Raw genomic sequence first — 15406 nt, forward strand, 5'->3', positions numbered from 1 at the left:
TCTACTGGGTACAATGTCTAGCAAATGAAAGCTGCTCAGTTAACACAGATTTCACCCATCTATGTAAGACGCTAAGTCATATGTATTAGAAAATAATACTGATGTTTAATAAATTGTTCCTTTGAAGATACATGAAAAAGAGAAGTCTTCGCAATTAGAAAACTGATGTCATGTGATTTCCAAGGACATGGTATTTCAGTGGTCTACTTACCATTTATACTTTTCAAATATTACAAATGGGCAACATTTTGCCCAGTGTATTTTGAAAGACTTAAAGGAATAGCGTTTTACACAGAGAGTGCCGCGACTAACAGAATTTCTCAATTCAAACACATTTCACTTATGAGAGTGTGGATTTTCTGGATCTATGAAGACCTGTAGGCCGACGCTTCTACTTTTGGACACTTGGCTTCTTAGTGATTTAAAATATGTTGTTTGGTTACATTAGAAGCCTATGTTTGGTTGTGTTACACAGAGGTCACTCAGATTTATGAAAAGCTCTGCTGTGGTACAAGTGTGTCTCTTGAAGCTTTCCTGATGGCTCTGTGGTACGGTGGCATCAGTAGCATGGGACCTTAAAGAGGTGACTGGACAGTGAGGTCTCAAGTCATGTTAACAGATCAATGTCAGTGTCCTATGACAAGAGTGACTTGGTCATGCCCTCTGTGTACTTCCTGTCTCTCAAATGCTCACCTATTTGTGCTCTCTCTCTCTCTCTCTCTCTCTCTCTCTCTCTCTCTCTCTCTCTCTCTCTCTCTCTCCTCACTACCGTCACCGCCATGTCCAGTGCCTCTTGTCATGTGGTGCCTTTCAGAATACAACACGTTAAGAAGCTGCCCCTCCGCTGATATGACCTCTTCATCTTGGATTTCCCTGCTTCTAGAAACATAAGAATCCTTTTTTTTTTCTATATAATCTCAGTGTCTGGGATTATGTTATAGTAACACAAAGCAAATTAAGACATTCTCAAAACATGTAGTAGTAGTTCTAGAGTAGTAGAAGTAAGTTGTTGTTGCTGGTACTGATGATATTTTGGTTGTAATAAACTGCTGAATTTCAATCCCAGCACTCAGGAGGCAAAGGCAGCTGGATCTCTGTGAGCCTGAGGCCATCATGGTCTGCAGAGTGAGTTCCAGGACAATCAGGCCTACAATCTTCTTGCTCTTTTATTGTTGAGCAATTCTAGATCCCATAGATCTAGAAAAATCCACACTTTCATAAATCAAATTTGTTTGGGATTTCTTTGTTAGTCACAGCATTCTCTGTTTAAAAAGTTATTCCTTTAAAAATATGCTAGACAAAATGTTGGATTAATATTTAAGAGGTAAGTCCACGTATTTCTCACCTGTTTACCAGCTGATGGATAGTCTGGCAACTATGATCAAAGATACCAGGAACTGATTTTGTAAGTGTTCTCGTGGACGTGACTTGTCTTTGAGGATAAACGCCTATGGACTGGCTGTATCCTGTATGAGGGGAATATTAGGTAATCTTCTCATTACTTGGATGATACCTTAGAGAAACAAATTAAGAAGCATATTCGTCTCTGGTGACAGCTTCATGGCAGAGCCAGGATGGCACTGCTACAGGAGGCCAATGACTCCTGTTCTTGGCTGTGGACATGAGGCAACTCCCGCACATCGTGGTAGCTGACCCAGAAGCAGAGAGCTCTACCCATAGCCCAGCAGCCTTGTGTCAGCCAGCTGAGCCCCGTGCCCCAGAGATTCCATGACCCAACTAGAGACATGAATTCAAACGCATGAGCCCATGAGGACACTTCAAGCTGTAGTACTAGGCACACGCCTAACTTTGTAAGAAACTAGTGAACCTATTTCTGAAAGTGCTACTACTTTGATGCCTTATTAAAGTTCAGAAGCAGTTTTTGATGTTTTGGTGAAGGTTGTTGGTTTTAGACAAGGTCTTGCTATGTAGCCCAGGCTACCCTCATGAACCTCCTATGACGCCTTCATCAGTGAAAACTTACAACTGTGCACATCAGTGCATGCCAAATCTTTGTCTTTTAAAGTAATAGATAAATACGAGGTTTTTCTTTCATTTCCCTGACAGCCATTCTTATTTACCTGTTATTTTCTCAAGTGTTCATGTAGTTTGTCTATTTGACATTAGGTTGTCGCACATGCATAGCAAATATTCCCTTACATGCCGTAGTTTTAGGTCTATTTTTTGGTGGTTTTTAGAGGCTGAATATTTTCAATTTTGACAAAATTCAATAAAATTCTTATATTATGTGGCTCAAGTTTTTTGCATCAGAGAAGTGTATTTATCCCTAAAACTCATAGGAACTTGCTCCTGTGTTCTCTTCTGTTTTTATAGTTTAAGCCTTACTGCTTGGTTACATGACCCAGGGTGCATGGGTTAGTTTTGTGGACTTTTCTTTCTGTGCTGCACTTTGTACTAGCTGCCTTCATTGTCAACTTGAAGCCATCTGGAGGAGCCTGAGAAGAGATTTCCCAGATCACACCGGCCTGGGGATGTCTATGGAGCGCTGACTTACCTGCTAATTGATGCAGATGGCAGTCCACTAGGGGAGGGGAGGGTAAGGGAGGGGAGGGGAGGGGGGGAGGGGGAAGAGGGAGGGGAGGGGCACCATTCCCTAGGCAGGTGGTCCTGGGCTATATAAGGAAGTTAGCTAAGGATGACCATGCATATTAGCCAACAACCAGCACTCTCCATGGTGTCTGCTTCAAGTTCCTGCCTGAGTTTCTACTCTGACTCCCCTCAGTTATGGACTGTAACCTGGGAGTGTAAATCAAATAAACCCCTTCCAACAAGCTTTGCCTTGGGTGACAGTAGTTGTCAAACAACAGAAAGGAAGCTATAAGACCCACCTACTCTGGAAGATGGCTGCACCTCGGGCAGAAGTGCTGCAGTGTGCCGTTTTTCCTGGACTCCTCTGAGGCCTGATTCCATCATTATCTGGCACCCAGTGTTGCTGGTTGCACAGCTGTCTGTGCAAGTGCTGTTTGTCCTGCCAGTAGCCCATGCTGCTCTCTGATGCCTCTTACTTCTTTATTCTTGTCACTTACTCAACAGTTTAACTGAACTAGACAACAACCATGGCTCTCTGCTTTTGTTCTGCTTGACAAAATGGCTGCCAAGACAAATTCATGTTTAAATTCAATTCTAGAAAAGTCTCAGCCACCACTTCTTTCAGGCATTGCCTATCTCTCCATCTCCTTCTTGCTTTCGGGATTATTAATTATATTAACTTATAATTTTCAACTTATCTCCCCTGTTCATATTCAAGTGTTAAAGTCTTGGTCCCCAGCTGGCTGTGGAGGAGCGCTACATACGAAGGGGCGAGGCTGAAAGTAGACGCCTTCTTTAAGGTTATACCTGGCCTTTCTCCTCCTACCTCTGTTCCTCCTGTCCATCATGAAGCAAGTACCCTTTGTGACGTGTTCTCATCACTGACGCTCTGGTGTGTAATGTGTGAATAATTATATATTCTAGCAAGCCCATATGAACTACGCAACATCACGGTATGTTATTTACAGGCCGTAAGCCTAGATTGGGCAGGTTTTGAGCTATTCTAACTTACATCCCAGACATATGTTCCTGGTTACTTGCTGTTTAAGCATCGCCCGGGTTATCCTCAGGGTGATCTTCTCCTGGCCACATGCTCGTGGTGCATCTCCTCTCCTGGCAGCCTCCTCCTCTCTCCTTCTCCCCTGGCCTCTCCCAAGACCACTCACTCGATCCTTGATTCCCACTTTTCTCTACGTACTGCCCGATCACAGGATCTAGCCTTTAATTAACCAGTTAACTTTAAATTGGAGAGCAAGTTTTACATAACAAAAGTTGAGATAGATGGGAATTAACTTGTCTTGGAGCAACTGAATCTTGGGATATGGAGTTTAGCATTTGAATACATAGCAATCCAAGACCAACCCATAGCACTGTGTGCCATGGACCCGGAATTAATGAAGCCAAGGACTTCTTCTTAAACAAGGACATCTTTCTTAAATTATGTCCAAAAACAAACCCTGGCTCCTTCTAGATTTTCATGCCAAGTATTTTGTCACAGAGACAATAAATCAGACTAAATTTCTCTTTAGACTTCACCTTTTTCCTTCTCCTTGGGCACTGCCGGTGATGGGCAAAGCTTTGGCTATTTCAGCTTTTTCAGTGACTTGCAGTTCAGTGTTTTGTTTTAAGGTTTACTTTTTGTTTTCAGGACTAAAACTCCCATTTCCAAGACTTCTGATGGCTTCTTACCTACAATCACCTATTACTGGTGCAGTTACCTACTAAATTTGTGTTTTTAAGTTGTCACTGCTTCATATTTAAGGCAGTAAGATAGTTATTTTAAAGTAAATTTTGGCCTCATACGTTACTTATAGCTCCCAGACATAAATTCTTTGATTTTTATCTGAGAGTTCACCCTGCCTAGGCATTGCCTATCTGAAGTCACTCCAACACTTCTTCGAGAACAGAGCCCAGTTGTTCTAGAGTAGCAGTGTGTCCTGCCAATCGATGGTGACTGGTCTAAGGCAGTTGTGACTGTTCCCCTTCGCCACAGTTCCAATATCCCCACCCCTCTAAGCCAAGGAGAGTCGGGAGGACATGACCCAGCCAACACTACGAGATGTAACAGAGATTATATTTGGCAGCTTCTGGGGAAGCAGAGCTTGGAAAACCTGAAGTCACAGCAGGCAACCAACAGCAGACTCCACAGAAGAGAGGACAAGGGGGATATCCCTGTTGGTACCACTGAGCTGCCAAACCAAGCCTCCTGCACTCTCGTTCTTAGGATGGATTCAAAGTATATGTGTAGCCAAGGCCACAACTTCTTGCTGCTAAAATCACTCCTAACTGGAAAAGGGGATTCTTCCCCCTCCTCAGCTTGGATTCTGGAAGATCTGCAGCTCAGAAGTATGGCCTCACTTTTGCAGATCCTTCACGTCCCTGATTCTAAGTCAAGACACTCAGTCTACATGCCAGTCATGCAGTCACCACTGTCTGTTTCCTCTGTGTCCACTCTTTGCTATGTGGGCACCACTGTTTTATCTCTCTACCAGAGAGAAACAACATGTTGGCTGCTGAAACCCCACGTGGTCTACTGATGTCGTCTCAGCTTCTGTCACATGCATAGAAGCCCATGCCTGTCACTGGCTTAAGAAGAGGAGCACAGGGTGTAGCCCATGGCTGTTCTTGGCTCCACTCTCAGCCTGCGACACCAGGCCTAGCCCTTTGTTTAACCAGCATCAGCCCTACCACCTCACATCCCTAGAACTCTAAGCTCAGAGCACATTCTGCCATGGGACTCGCCCAACTCTGGACATGATTTCCCTCTTTCTTTTAGCATGGCTGTGCAATGCTAACTCCTGTCTCTAGAGTTGTCCCTAATTCCCATATGGAACAAAAGGGAAACTTCTGTCGCTGCCTGCTTTGAATTGCGTTGCATCCCAATGCAATGTTAAATTGTGGCATTTGAGCTTTTTACAAATAGGCTTACTCTTGGAAAAGTTCAAAACCACAAAAGAATATAAGAGCAACAGAAACTCAATTTCACCATGGCTGTTCGTGTTTGAAGCAGTGCTCCCCAGCCTTCTGAATTCTGGTTTGTGATGTCGTGACACTAATGTAATAGACGAGGTTATGTCTTGCCTTGTTATTGAATGTTCTCTATTGAATCTAGACGGTTCTACAGAGGTGTGCAGATGAGATAAATAAATCCTATGCATCTACCATAACTTCCCTAATTCCCCAATTATGGAGCTGTAAATCTGTATCTCTTCTACACAATGCTGCATGATAAATATTTTAAGATTTCCTTAGGAAAAACTCGTAGAAGTAAAATTACTTAGACAATGGATATAAACATTTTAAATACATATACAAACACATATCTATTGCCAAAGCATTCTCTCAACAAATGTTCATCCTCACAAACCCTGAGCATAGTAATGTTTTAAGCTTGCCAGTTTGATAGACAAAAAAGCCTCAGTGTTCATTTAATTTACATTTCTTTGATACTCATAAGTTTGAGCATTTTTCATATGGTAATTAGCCATTTGTCTTTCCTCCCAGTGCATTTTAAATAAGATTGTATTTACTTAGAACTTTGCAGAGACAGTCATTTCACAAATCAAATTAAGATTCCTTTTTATGCCCAGTAAGTATATAAAGCCTCTGAACGGTTTGTGTTGATATCTGTTTCATAACGGGCATCTCTTTTGCAAGTTGAAATGGCATCTTCAAGTTGCGCCAGGTCCAAGTGCTAATTAGACTCTCTTTAGGTAATTTACATCCATAGACTCAGGAGCATGGAGCTGTGTATATAAACATAAGTGGCCAAGTTATAGATGTATCTGCATGTATTCTTGTGTACATATGTATGTACATGTATCTGCACACATAATACACACACATACACATACTTAGCCACAGAAATAAATTATTTTTATCTGGGAACTTCAACATAATTAGATATTTCCACAATCCCTGGTCGTATACAAACCCACCTTGAAGCTGATTTAAAAAACCATTAATGATACACTGATTTGGAAATTTTCCACTTTGTGTTATAAACCTTGGATCAGGCCTTAGCTATAGTTTGGAATAGACTAAAGAGAATTGCCGTGTTGTTGAATAAATAGTCAGAGCTCCGGGGGGTCGGGGGAACGGCTCCATCGGTAAAGTGCTGGCTGAACAGCAAAGCATGAGGCACCTAGGTCACCCCCTCCACGCCCACATAAAAACCATCCACCGTAGCACATTTCCATAATCTCAGTGGTACAGCACTGAGCCCATGAGACCATGGAGGAAATGAGAAGGAAGGCTGATCCCTGGTACTTATTGGCCAGATTGGTGCAAGGGACCCTCAAAACGAAGATGGAAAATGACCGAGAGAGACATCCAGAATCACAAACTCAAACTCTGATCTCTACACGCATGTGCACATACTTTCATGCATACCCATGCACATACATACATATACACACAACAAATATATATACATACATACATACATACATACATACATACATACATACATACACATCACGCACACACACGAGACAGATTTATACTTCAGTGCTGGAGTATTGAAATATGTACGCAGAAGCTGAAATATCCCAGAGAATAAATAGTGGGAAACGGGCCCCATAGTTGGTAGATTTCAAATTGAACTGTGAAGGAGATGGACCCCTCTGTACAGAAGAAGGGAAGATCTTGTCTGAGATACGGAGGAAAGCAGAATGTACAAGAACCGGAGGAGACCTGGGTGGAATCCTGACAGTGGAGCCTTGCACTTACCTTAAGTGTGTCTGCGGATGGTGTGGCTGAAAACAGTTCTCTGTGGCTGAGGAGGTGGCCCGGTCAGTGCCTGCTGGGCAAGCACGAAGACCTGAGCTTAGTCCCCAGCATCCACGCAAGAATCAGGTGTGGTGGTGCACGTCCACACTCTAGTCCTGGGGTAGAGGGCAAAGACAAGTGGATCCTTGGCGCTTGTTGGGCAACCAGCCAGGCCAAATAGATAAGCCACAGATTCAGTGAAAGCACCTGACTTAAAAAATAAGGAGGAAAATGGTATAGCGGAGCTCCAGATTTGACCTCTGACCTCTGTACACATGCACATATACAAACAAATGTATGCACATACACACACAAAGTCAGTGAGCGGAGGAGTGCTCAGTTACTCAGTAATAATTATTACTAAAGATGGTGACACGAGACAACCAGAAGACTGGACACAGGGCACGATAACTGTCATAGGAAACATGGTAGGGATGGTAACACTTAAGGCAGCTTAGTGCCTTCCAGGTTGATGGCGGTGGCATGATGGTGACACATCGAGAGACTCTCCTACCTCCATGATATATACAACATTCCGGAAGCCATTAACTCAGAACTAGGCTTGTTGAATTATTTGGGATTTGTGTGTGTGTGTGTGTGTGTGTGTGTGTGTGTGTGTGTGTATACACGCATATGCATGTGAAGGTTAGTGATCAACCTCAGTGTTCTTCAGAAGCCAACCACCTTTCCTTTGTGAAACAAAGTCTCTCATTAGCTAGTCTCTCTAGCCACCAGGCCCCAGGGATCTGCCTGACTCTGCCTCCACGGTTCTGGGGTTACAAGTGTGCATCACAGCATCCAGATTTTTTAGATAAATTCTAGAGATCAAACTCATGTCCAAGAGCAAGTGTTTTATTGACATTTATTTAACTCTCAGCCTCCGTCTAATTCTATATTTTGTTATTCCCTCCTCCGATTGGAACACAACTAGGTAAGCATGCATAAAGTCAGGCTAAGTTCCTTGGTTTTTAACTTTGAGACAAGGTCACACTGTGTAGCTCCTGGCTAGCCTGGAACTCTCTATGTAGATCAGGCTGGCTTTGAACTCACAGAGGTTTGCCCACTCCAGGCTCCTGAGGGCTAGGGTTAAAGTTGACTACCACACTCCCAGCCTGGGCCAAGTTTTATACCCATAGTGAAGATGCGGGGAAGTCATACCAAAAAAAGAGATGGAAACTTGACCTGGTATTGCAATGGCTGTTTAAATGCATCGTTCCATCATTCCAAAAGCACCAGTGAAGGAAGCAAGAACTTATTCTATTTTTTTTCATGAAAAAAACTAAATAAATATTTCTGAACACTGTTCTCATGTCTTCATAGCAAGTTACAAATTCTCCCTCTGGGAAATCTCTCACGATTAGGCCAGGCTAAGTGGAAGCCTAAGGTGTCTGTCTCCTCCAAGCCAACCTCAGTCACCTGTAGTCCTGATTTTTGTGAATAAAATGCAGTCTGGATGCTTCTTAAATAGGAAGGAGTCAGGTTAGATTCTGGAAAAGGACTACGTGCATAATATAGGAACGTTCAATCTTGCACCCTAAGCCGTGTCAGCTCTGCAAGGCAGCACTGACATTGGTGACAACTGTTTCGTGTGGTCTGACAGGAGAATTATGACAGGTATACAGATCGAGTCACACGTAGCCGATATATAGTTATGTATAACTATCCTTACGCATACAGGCAGATAACCCATATGGCTTTAATATGCATACCGCTGAGTTAGACGTGGAGAGGAAGACTCACAGCTTAGTATTCAGTGTGTGCCTACTATCTCCCTCATGGGGTCTTTCTTTTCTTTTTCCTTTGTGAGTTTGATATTCTTATTTGAAATAAGAACAAGGGGTCTTTCATCAGAGGACCTTGAAAATCTATGAGCTGTGTATTCACGACTGCACCTCTAGTTTCTACCACAGGCCTCGTCTCTGAAGCTTGTGTCTCTCGTAAGGACTCCAGGATTGCAGCCAGTGGTACTTAATGTGTCTTTCTTTCTTCCTTTCTTTGACTTTGGTGATTATCCAATATCTGTCATATCATAGCAGGGTTAAGTGGACCTGCTTTCCACACAGTAGCAAAGCCAACCTATGTAAAATGAGTTGGAAGTCAGAAGTCCTAGCAGCCAGTCTCGATTTCGTCCCATCTGCCTCCACCCCCACATCCTAACTAGCGGTGCTAGCTTTCTCCACCAGCATGCATGTCCTCCCGCCTTCCTAGCACCTTCCCAGTGGCACACAACTAGTTCAATGGCTGCTTGCTTTGATGGCTTGAGTTGCATCCACCTTCCCAGCTTAGCCTCCAACCTCCCCATTACTGATGATCCTGGATTTGCCTTCTTCCCTCACATGGTGGCCATTGATAATTCCAGATGCTCAGACAGTTTGGGGCATTGCTAAGTACAGTCCAACTGCAGAGAAGTTCTATGAACATTAAAGTAAGAGCATCCTGGATAGGCTGGAACAGGAGAGATCTGACCCAGTCATCTGCAAGATGGGCACAGTGCCAGGGCTATGAACCAAGCCTCTGTGTAGGTCAGTGAAGAGGCTGCACACAGCCAGGAGCCCAAAGATGAGCCAAATGTGGATGTGTCTTAAGCCAAAGACCCAGCCCCAGCCCCAACAGAGGTCATGTTAGTCAGACAAGCCCACCCAAGGTTGTTTGGGAGCACATGTATAGGTATCAGGTGACATGGCCCAGAAGGAGGACCAAGAATCTGGGTCCTGTTAGGTATTGGGAACAGGACAACTAGCTGAGCCTTGGGATGTAGACTCTGCAATGGTATTCAAGGGCACAATCTGAGCAACAAAAACAATCAGGCCATGTTTCCTCAGAGGTCCCTACAAATGAAACAAAGACTGAAGGGCTGGGTCAGACCTGAAGGGAGACGTCCAGGACAGCTGGGTTGGATGGAGAAGAGGCGTTAGCATGGCCCCAAATTCCCTGACACAGTTCCTTTAAAAACTTGGGGGGAGGGGAGAAAGGAGAAGAAAGGAAAGGAAAGGAAAGAAAAGGAAAGGAAAGGGAGGAGGAGGAGGAAGAGGAGAAGGAAGAGGAAGAGGAGAAGACAGGGAAAAGGAGGAAGAGAAAGAGGAGGAAGAGGAAGTGGAGGAGGAGGAGAGAAAAGGGGGTGGGGAAAAGCAGTATTCTTTATACCTTCCTTAAGCCCTGGGTGTCTAAGTTAAAAAAAAAAAATGCTGGTGACTCTGTCGGACCTTTGCTCTGGGGGTCTGGGGTGGGGAGAGGGAATTGCTCTGGGGGTCTGGGGTGGGGAGAGGGAATTGCTCTGGGGGTCCGGGGTGGGGAGAGGGAATTGCTCTGGGGGTCTGGGGTGGGGAGAGGGAATTGTATTTGAGTCTTGCATGGGTTCTAATGGGTGAGCTTTGCTTGGTGCTCCCTATATTTTCTTTCAAACTTGCCATTTTGCTGCTGCAGCTGGGCCTGTCAGTTTTCAGTACTAATAGGTTGTGATGGGGTTTCAGGGGAAGCGAGCAATCAATGCCTGAGAAAAATGGCGGGGGTGCAGGGAGCCCATCACAACTGACATGGCCAGGAATGGAAGTACAGAATCGTTCTTTTACAGAAAAACAGTCAAGAAATTCTATCCGGGGGGTCAGGGGGTGGTATTCTGGTCATTTCTTTTCTTTTCTCTTCTTTTTTGAAATTAGTATAGATTTTTGTCCTTTGAGGATTGAACTATCTGCCCTTCCCCTAATTTAAGTTTGGCCATCAGGAGCATAGAGTGTGGGTTTTAAATAACCAATTTACAGTACAGCTAAATGGTAATTCGTGTTGCGGGCCATAGTTTATTTCTCGCAGGCAGATGAAATGAGATAGAGAACTGTCTGTTGAAACACAGACATGGAAGAAATGGCTCAACATGATGGGGGTTACCACGTGAAGCAGACACCTCTAGAAAAAAAAAATAATAACTCATTTAGACCCCAGAGTCTCGTGACACTAGATGCCATTCCAGTAACACTCAGAGATGCTAATGTGAAAAAACATTGCCTGGCTGCAGTCTACATCCAGGACAAGAAAACTTATTGAAAATGTTGCTGCTAATAATTCAGAGACACCCTATTATGACTCTGGTGTCAGAATGTAAGAATGATGGTTGATGCATAGCTTCCTTTATTCAAGTTATCTATCAGGGAGAAGAAATGAGAACAGAAGTTCTCACCAGTCGCGAGCAATGTTACATATGTTGGGGAAATGTTCTCTCAATGAAGGTTTATTGTTCTTACTTGTGTGGATTATATTTCTGCCAGCTATCCCAACACTATTGAGCAAAATGATTCTGAGCTGACTTTATCCATCACGTGAGTCCCTGAGCGTTAGATAACTCAGGGATAGCATCCTGACCTGTTTACTTTGTGAACCCAAATCTGCATGGACCAAAATTAGTTCAAAGCGGCAGTTCTCAATCTGTGGGTTTCAACCCCTTTGAGGGTAAAATATCAAATATTTATGTTGCGACTTAGAAACAGTTGTAAAATTACAGTTATGAAGTAGCAACAAAAATAATTTTAAGGTTGGGAGTCACCACACCGTAAGGAATTGAATTAAAGGGTTGCAGCATTTGGGAAGGTTGAGAACGGCTGTATTAAAGTAAGAATCATCTCTATTCATCTTTTCACTTAAAATCCAAAAACTTACTTACAGAGGGAAAAGGTGAGCAGAAATTATTTAAAGCCGAGGTGATGTACATAGCTCTGCCGGCCCCAAGCCCCTCCCACTGTGCCTTAGCCCCGCCCATACGGCCAGACTTAGTCAGGTAGTTAATACCCACAATGCCATCCTTTTTTGTTTCATCAGAGTTGTAATAAGCACAGAGCGTTTTCATGGGAGTAAAATAATACATTTAATCTTTTCTCATAAATCGGCACTGGGAAGATAGAGTGCATGTGCTTTTCCTGTTCCTCCCATTACAGCCATAAACACCGGATGTTATATGTGCTTGTGCATTTATATAAATCGAACACAAGAAGCAATGGTAGTGGAGAGAATAAGGCAGAACTGAAGAGTGAGCTGAAGTCTCTAGGGAGAGGAGAGTCTGTGACTTCTATTTCTACTTTTACCTCCTGCCACCCAAATCTAGAGCTGAGGAAGCTGGCAACCTCCAAGGACCAATGGGTACAAACGTCATCGTCGTCATCGTCGTCATCGTCGTCGTCGTCACCACCGTCATCATCACCGCAAAGAAGCTCACCTTGTAACTAAAAGATGAGGGAGCAGAAGACACTTACAAAAAGCTGGTCCCACCGTGCTACAGAAACCGAGACCTCCACTTTGTGAGGTGCTGAAGCACCTCTATATCCCCATAGGGTAGAATCAGAGAAAACCAAGTTAGAAGCCAGGGGCACTCAACCTCCACCCATTTATAAAACTGCTTGAAACAAGTGAAGAAAGTCCCAAAACAATGAGGGATGGACAACAATTCACACACACACACACACACACACACACACACACACACACACACACACACTTGACAACTTAGAAAAAATAGATCACTTCTTAATAGACAAAAACTATCTCAGATAACCCAATATTAAGTGGGAATTTAAATATTCCTATTGTCACCCCCAAAACTATAGCATCTTTCCCCCCAAGAAAGAAGATGTTTCTTGGGCCTAGATGGTCTCACTGCAAAACTGTACTAAATGTTGAAAGAAAAATTAATTCTAATCGGACATAATCTCCTCCAAAAAGTAGTAGATGAGGGAACACCTCCAAAGTTTTTGGGTGAAACCAGTACCAAAACCAGAAAACAGAAACATAGGGAAAAGATGGGGGAGGGGGAGAGGAGGGGAGGAAAAATAAAGAGATGGAAGGAGATAGGGAGGGAGAAAGGGAAGGAAGAGGGAGGGAAGGAAGAAAGGAGGGGGAGAAGAAAGGAGGGAGGGAGGGAGGGGGAAGCAGGGAGGGAGAGAGGAAGGGAGGACATCAGACCAATGTCACTTATGTGTATAGATGCTAAGGTCTTTAACAAAATTGTAGCAAACAGAACTCAGAAATATATTTAAAGCTCCACAGACCTGACCAAATACAGTTTATCCTAGGGGTTCATGCCTAGTTCAATATTCAAGAATCATTGTAATCCCCCATTAACAAGATAAGGGGGCAGTGACGAGCCTATCAGTTGATACAGAAAAGCATTTAGGGTGGGGGAAGATTCCATATTCATTCATTGTAAAAAAGAGACTCCACTCAGCCCTGTCTTCTATGACTAATCTGCAGCCTCTCTCCTTCGCTATCTCTGTAGTGTTGGGTGAACTCATCTCCCTGAGCTTTAGCTTCCTCTCCTGAAGCAAGGGAAGCTACCTCCACCCCCAACTCACTGGGCCGCTGTTCCACCAACCTTGGGTTGAAAATATTTGATGAAAACTTTTATATCTGTACCGAACATGCACACCTTTTTCTTATGACTGGCCCCTAAACAACACACCATAATAACTATTTGCACAGAATTTATACCACATTAAGTACTTATTATGGGTGATCTATGGATGAGTTGACATGTTCAGGAGAATGTGTGCAGGGAAGATGCAAATACCACATCATATTATAAAAGGGATTTGATCATCCTTGGACCTTGGTATCTATGGGTTCCCAGAAGCAGTCTCCAAGAATATCAAAGATGCCTTTCTCTTCAGCACCAGATTGTCTCTCTCCCCACCTCCCTGATGTGGCACTTAGGTTTGCCCTGTTCCCTCCATGTTCTGCATGTCTGTCTCTGCATCCTGCATCTGGGTTCTCCACACACAGCTTGGAGAAGGAGAAACCACGTGGCTCTGGCAAGGACAAACCTCTCAGTTTGGGATTCTAGTTCAAACTAGATTGCGCTGCTCCTGTTGCCCAGAAAAGGCTATATTTTGTCATTTGGGGCATCGTGACTAAAGATCTTTCCTAGTAGAGGGTCTCAGAAGATTCATTTCGTCTTTTAGATTTGTCACCATCTAGACCATAATGCTGAAAACTATTGACTAGTTAACTATCTATTAGCACCCCAGGTCAAGCAGACCTGAAAAGGCATGCGCCCAGAAATGTACACACACTCGGACAACTGAAATTCTAGGTAAACTTTTTAATGAACACTCAAAAACAGAAAGGAAGGGAAAGAGATGAGCAGGGGCAGCAGTCAAACAAGGGGCAAGAGGGTTGTAAGCAGATACAAGACTTGGTCACAAGTGTGATGTCTGTACAGAGAAGATGATATCCAGCTCCTGTGAAGCGGGAAGCTAAAACTCCACTCCAGGATAAAACCAGGAGCCTCAAAGCTTTGTTCAGACTTAACAATAAATTCAGAAGTTCAGCACAATGGTTTGGCCAATAATCCTGACATCAGCTTAGGGCCATGGCTAAAAAAACCAAAAGCCACTCATGGGAAGCCAAAGCCCATTGCATACATGAGGCAATGGATGTTCACATCCTACTGACTTCGTAACAAGAGAATTGCTGTGGGTACATTGATTTTAAAACTACTCATGGCAATCCCACTGTGGGTGTACAGCCAGAAGTGAAAGCAGGGTTTAAAAGGAGACCTGTGCACCTACGTTCATAGCGGCATGACTCACGCCAACCAAGAGGCCAAAAACCAACTCAAGCATCCAGCAGTGGGTGAGCAGGTGAAAACAGTGGAGGATTTACAGCTGAGGGATGACATTCAACCTTCAGGGGAAGGGAATACCGCTGTCACAGGCCATGAGGAGAATGAATCTGAGGACACTCAAGTAAGTGAAAAGAAACCCCTCGTGAGGAGATGCCACATGGTTCACTACCATGAAGGGCCTAGAGTTCAACTCACCAAAATCAGAATTGGCAGTTTCTATGGCCTGAGGAGAAGAGGGAATGGAGCTATTGTTGAATAGACACAAAGTTTCAGTTCTGTAGGAGGAAAGCTTTCTGATAATTAGCTGCAAGCAACTAGTCAACATTACTCAACTACACACTTAGGAGATGTCAGCATGGCAATTAATGTCAGATGTATCTGGACACCGTGGGTGTTCAGGGAGGCCTTTCTGGAAAGCGGTAGTTAAGCTGAGCAGGTGGGGAGGTGAGACAGCAGCGTTTGAACAACACAAGGGGAATCGAG

The 15406-nt window shown here is 43.8% G+C and overlaps 1 long non-coding RNA gene across 1 annotated transcript in view; it reads left to right on the forward strand.

Moving 5' to 3' along the window:
- LOC148006940 (uncharacterized) overlaps positions 1-12980 on the forward strand; it is a 56653-nt gene extending 43673 nt beyond the window's left edge. Inside the window, exon 3 of the long non-coding RNA XR_015649195.1 lies at positions 12410-12980. This is a non-coding gene — a long non-coding RNA (uncharacterized LOC148006940). The remainder of the gene's footprint in view (positions 1-12409) is intronic.
- Positions 12981-15406: the final 2426 nt, after the last annotated feature.

The sequence above is a fragment of the Rattus norvegicus genome, chromosome 1 (assembly GCF_021556685.1).
Source record: "Rattus norvegicus strain SHRSP/BbbUtx chromosome 1, alternate assembly SHRSP_T2T, whole genome shotgun sequence".
In the NCBI taxonomy this organism is placed as follows: domain Eukaryota; kingdom Metazoa; phylum Chordata; class Mammalia; order Rodentia; family Muridae; genus Rattus; species Rattus norvegicus.